This window comes from Pinus tabuliformis, chromosome 9 (assembly GCF_031772625.1).
Source record: "Pinus tabuliformis cultivar Carrire ecotype Pingquan chromosome 9, CPIR1, whole genome shotgun sequence".
Taxonomy (NCBI): Eukaryota; Viridiplantae; Streptophyta; class Pinopsida; order Pinales; family Pinaceae; genus Pinus; species Pinus tabuliformis.
The window spans coordinates 1,528,352,744-1,528,358,743 of record NC_142307.1 but is presented as its reverse complement, the minus strand read 5'-3'; positions in this window follow the sequence as shown (position 1 = coordinate 1,528,358,743).

Sequence of the window (6,000 nt, the reverse complement as noted above, 5' to 3'; positions counted from 1 at the left end):
TATGAAAAATGGATTGCACAAATCGTGACTAGGTTTTGAATAAGAAAGAAGGGCTATATCTAGCCTTAGCACTTGATCAAGCCATAAATCTTGATTGAGCCCTAAGTCATTGGCGGGGTTGTTAGGTAGATAAATTTAGTTCCTACATCTCGGTCGAGCTTAGAAATCCTTCATCAAACTCCTTCTTCCTCATGGTCTGTGAAAAATGGATTGCACAAACTGTGACTAGGTTTTGAATAAGAAAGAAGGGCTCTATCTAGCCTTAACACTTGATCAAGCCAAAAATCTTGATTGAGCCCTAACTCTCGATCGAGCTCCTAACTCAAGTTACACATGAGCTCGATCAAGCTATGTTTAAGCCCTTAAGTAGCTTGATTGAGTTCTTAAAATAGCTTGATTGAGCTTCTTTGTTCCACCAAAACATGCCCTCGCTTTGCCAAAAAGTGTAACCCAACTCCGTACATCCATATCCTAAAACATGATGGAAGATTTATGAATTAAGGGAAAATCATGATTAAATAACTTAGCAATCTTGAGGTTTCTTATGGATAAAGAAACTTTTGGAAAATGGTCATATAATCATAGTAGTATCTCCATATAAAAACATGATAAGGGTCACTATAAGGTCTAAATAATGATGATGTCTATTAGTAAGAAAATACTATCAATCAGCCAATGAAGATAAATGCTTGTAGTAATGATGATGGTCATCCTAGGGAACCATAGGAAGCATCATGAGAAGCCAAAACCAATCTCCTAATAGGCTTTATAAGTTCAAAAAATTGAAGAAATTTCCATATGGGGAATTAGTAGCATGGAATTTAAAAAAAATGGAGACTATTAGAGAAGTTCGTTCGTGTGTGTATGTATATATATACATGAATATTTGGTATTTGAAAGTGAAATGGTGTCTCTCTCAAGTACAAAGTATTTTTAAGGATATTTATGAATTGTTGGCTTGAGGGGGCTTGGACCCAGGTTTAGAGTTAGCTATGCTAACCAACAAAACCCTACACTACCGGCCCTTTCGGCAACAGTCCACTTAGCGTAGATCACAGTCTCATCCGAGGCAGTATTAGGGGATGCTAGAACCAGGTTTCTACACCCAGAAGGCTATGTGATGTATCAGCGAGGTGTTTCTTTAATCTAGGCCCTGATATGACCTTCACGGACCCTTATCTTCAGAATCGCAGGACTCAAAGTGATTTCTACTTAAATAGATCTATGAGCTTCGGCTAAGTGTTCTAACATGTCTAAGTTATCATAGAAAAGTAGATATAGATCTTGGCGATGAAAATTAAGAAATATTACAGAGAATCAAATCACAACTGAGAATAAACACAGAAACATATAAATATACAAGGAACACATGAAATTGTTTCAAATATGCTTTATTACTTTAGATCTTCAATGAATACACTTCTTCTGACCGTGTGCACACAGCTGCAGGGGCCCGCGTGTTGGCATTATGATTCTATTATGGCTCTCCGGTATAGGTGTTGTACTTGATGGCAACTCACTCAAGTGTCAAAACTTTGTTTCAGGCTCTCAAAATGATGGAAAATAAGAGGTTCGCAGGTGCATCGTTCAAAAGGTGCGGACTCGCGGGTTCGTCGTCCAGGAAGTGCGGACATACCCACAGGTTATCCGTTCATAAGGTGCGGTCCCCCAGTTCACTCACTCCAATGCAAAGAAGTGCGCTCACGTGGGGTTTCTTATGTTTGGCCCTTGGTATTTAGCCCATCGTTCATGATCCTATGGTTTTGGCCCGTGGTATAGGGTTTAAATTATTTGAACCCCTATTTGGATCCCTTGTATTGGTTTTCAATGGTTTTGTCCCATGGTTTGAATAAGGGCTTGCCTATAAAAAGGAAAATAGATCACTTGACTAGACACTTGTGAAATTTGAATATCTTAAGATCTGAAATTTTGGGTGATTGGTTTTAAAAGCTAGATCTAAATCAAGGAGAAAACTTAAGGCGAATCTATTGATAAGTCCTGATCTCTCGGGTGCATGATCAGATCTGTGGATCTGACTGTCTGTGGCACATTGGAAGACTGTTAATTGGGCCCTTATCATAGGTTTGCAGGCGATCCACGGCGTGAGTGCGGGGGTACGCAGCGCAGGAGAAGGCGAAGTGCGGGGGTACGCAGCGCAGCAGAAGGCGCAGTGCGAGGTACGCAATGCAGAAGAAGGCACAATACAAAGGTAGGCAGGGAAATAGAAGAACAAGTTGTGGAGGTACGCTGTCAGGCAGACAGTGTAGGTGCGGATCTGAGCAGAGGTACGTAGTGCAGCAGAACTAGTGGTGCGGAGATACGCAGAGCAGTAGATCGACCAGGTGCGGATCTGTGGAGTTTAGACACATAAGAGCTGCGGGTATTCGTAGGGCACTATTGGTGAAGTTGCGGACCTATCTTGAAACATTTGTTGGTTTTCTTTTATCTATTGCTGCAGAGTTTTGGGTTTAGATTTCTGGTATTACTTTTCTTTTTACAGCATTCTGAGAAGTTGGGTGATTCATTGGTTGATTGTATAAGGAGATTGGGTGATTTACATGTACTTGATGATTATTTGATCTTCTTGGATCCAGTTTGAAAATTAATGAAACGTGGTCCTTAAAGAAGTAAAAGAGCAAAGGGGGTTGTAGCTCCCTTCCAGGAGAGACTAGAAAACGAGAGAGAGTTGTAGTTCTCTGCAGGTTGTAGCCTGCGTACTGGTAAAGGACTGCACCAGTAAAAAATCCTTGTAAAAGAAGTTTCTAATTGAAAGAAGATAGAGACATATTGCAGTAGGTGGTTTTCACCCACATTGGGTTTCCACCTTATATCTGGTGTTCTTTGGTGTGCCTATCTATTTTTCTTGCTCTTGTTCATTATTATATGGCACTGAAATACAAATTAATGATCAATATCTGAAGAATAAATTAAAGTATAAATCTGGAAGGTATATTGAAAAGAATTTGATAATACTGATTCACCCCCCCCCCACTCAGATTATTTCCAACAATTGGTATCAGAGAAGGTTCTTCAGAAGAAGCTTGATCGCTTGAAGAAAGATCTTTCATCATGAGCAACTACGAGAGGGAAGCATCAATTAGGCCACCGATTTTTGATGGGACAAACTTCGTTTATTTGAAGGTAAGAGTTACTGCCTATCTTCAATCTCTTGGTACAAAAGTCTAGGATATCATAGATACAGGGTATGATTTTCCATCAACAACTCCTACAGATCCGAATGAGAAGAAGAAATATGAAACAAATGCAAAGGCAGTCAATACTCTATTAGGATGCCTATCTCAATCAAAATTTGTGAAGGTAATGTAGTTTAAATCCACAAAAGAGATATGGGAAAATATTGTTCTAAGCTATGAAGGAGATGATCAAGTAAAACGAGCAAAACTTCAAACCCTCAGGATTCAGTATGAAAATTTCAGGATGTATAATGATGAAAGAGTGGCTAACTATTTTCTTCGTGTAGATGAGATTGTTAATTGTATGAAAAATTTGGGTGAAGAAATAAAAGAGGCTATTGTGGTTGAAAAAGTTCTAAGATCTTTGTCCCCTAGGTTTGAATCTAAAGTTTCTGCAATAGAAGAAAAAGAGAATCTACAAAGCCTTAAAATGTCACAGCTGCACGGAATTCTAACTGCTTATGAAATGAGGAAAGGAGGTCCATTAGACAAGAGAGAAGCTACCTTCAAGGCTTCAGGCAAAGGAGAGTACTATGAGTCAGGGCACGTGTCAGAAGAAGAAGAAGAATCAAATTTTGTCAGAAATCTTCAACGGGGTACTGGTTGTTTTCGAGGTAAGTTACCTTTCAAATGCTTTGCTTGTGGAAGAGTCGGTCACTATGCTGCCAAATGTCCTCACAAGGATAAGATTGACAAAGGGAAGGAACCTGTTAGATGGAACAAGAAACAGAATGCAACTAAGAAAAGTTACTACACTCATGAAGACAGTGATGGCCTATCAAATAGTGACAAAGATGAACGAGGTAATGATTATAAACTTTTAATGGCCTTTGAAGATGATGATTACATGGACGCTATAGATGTAGATGGTTTTTATGAAGAGATTTCTCAACTCAAAATATGTTTAGAAGAAAAAGATATGATCATTGATACTCTGCAATTCCAACTTGATGAAAAAGAAAAATCTCTTGAGAAGTTAGAAGGACAACAACAATTCTATTTGAGCAAAGATGATGAACATTGGTTATGGCACCGGAGGTTGGGGCATCTAAGCTTTTCACAAATAAGGAAAGCATGCAAATACCAGGCAGTTCGTGGTCTTCCAGATATCAAAATTCCAGACAACACCATATGCAAATCATGTCGGTTTGGTAAGCAAACCAGAACTAACTTCCCTGAGAAGGAAGGATCAGCCAGCAGGCCTCTTGAACTAGTCCATACAGATGTATGTGGTCCATTTAGGACAAGGTCACCTCGAGGAGAAGAATACTTTATATTATTCATTGACGACTTCTCCAGGATGGTTTGGTTGGGACTTATGAAACACAAGGATGAAGCATTCAAAAAATTCAAATATTTCAAAGCCTTGGCTGAAAACAAATCAGATCACAAAATTAAGTGCCTCAGGTCCGACAGAGGTGGGGAGTTTACCTCAAATGAATTTTTCGATTTTTGTGAAGAACATGGAATAAGAAGGGAATTCTCTACAGCTAGGACTCCTCAGCAAAATGGAGTGGTGGAAAGGATGAACAGAATAGTCCAACAAATGGCTCGTGCTATGCTTGATGAGTCTGGGACTCTCGCAACCTTCTAGGGTGAAGTTGCTTTTGTTGCGGTTGTTATTCTCAACAAAACAAATGTCCGAGTGAACAGCACTCAAACTCCTCATGAGCTCTGGTATGGTGAGACTCCTTCGGTAAAGCATTTCAAAATTTTTGGAAGCAAATGCTATATTAAGAATAATGATGAACAGCTTGGCAAACTTGAACCTAGAGTAGATGAAGGCATTCTCCTTGGTTATTCTCCCCACAAAAAATCATATAAGTGTTACAATAAAAGACTTGGAAGAATTGTTGACAGCATTGATGTAGTGGTTGATGAAAAAGGATACATTCCTAGGCAAGTAAATTATGAAAATATCGAAGAGGATGAAGACTACTCTCCAAATCAGATTGATGATGAAGAAGAACCTCAAGAGGCACCAGAGGAACAGATAAGGATAGAAGAGAAGACTCCATCCAGGTACGTTCAGAATAATCATCCAGAATCTCAGATTTTGGGGCAGAAAGAGGCAGGTGTACAAACAAGAAGAACAATTGCAGGAGCCTCAAGCTATTTGGCATTACTCTCCTCCACTGAACCACAAAATGTAAGAGAGGCATGCAAAGATGAATGATGGATCAAGGAAATGGATGAAGAACTTGAGCAGATCAAAAAGAACAACACTTGGGAGTTGGTTCCTAGACCAAAAGATAAGAATGTCATAGGGAAAAAATGGATCTTCAAAAATAAGTTGAATGAAAATGGGGAAGTAATTAGAAACAAGGCCAGACTTGTTTGTAAAGGGTATGCTCAACAAGAAGGAATAGACTTTGAAGAAACTTTTGCTCCCATTGCTAGACTTAAGGCCATCCGAATGTTCCTTGCTCTCTCAAGCTTTCAGAAGTTCAAAGTATTTCAAATGGACGTAAAATCAGCCTTTCTGAATGGAGACTTAGAAGAAGAAGTGTACATTGAGCAACCAGATGGGTTCATCCTTGGGAATGATCCAAATCTTGTATACAGACTAAAAAAGGCTCTCTATGGTCTTAAACAGGATCCAAGGGCTTGGTACTATCGTTTGGACAAATATCTTCATCAACAAGGTTTTTCAAAGGGATCAGCAGATAGCAATCTTTATATAAAAATTGAAAATGGCAAATTGATAATACTTGTTGTGTATGTAGATGATATTATCTTTGGCAGCAATGAAGAAGCTATGAGTCAAAGCTTTGCCTTGGTGATGCAGAAAGAATTCCAAATGTCT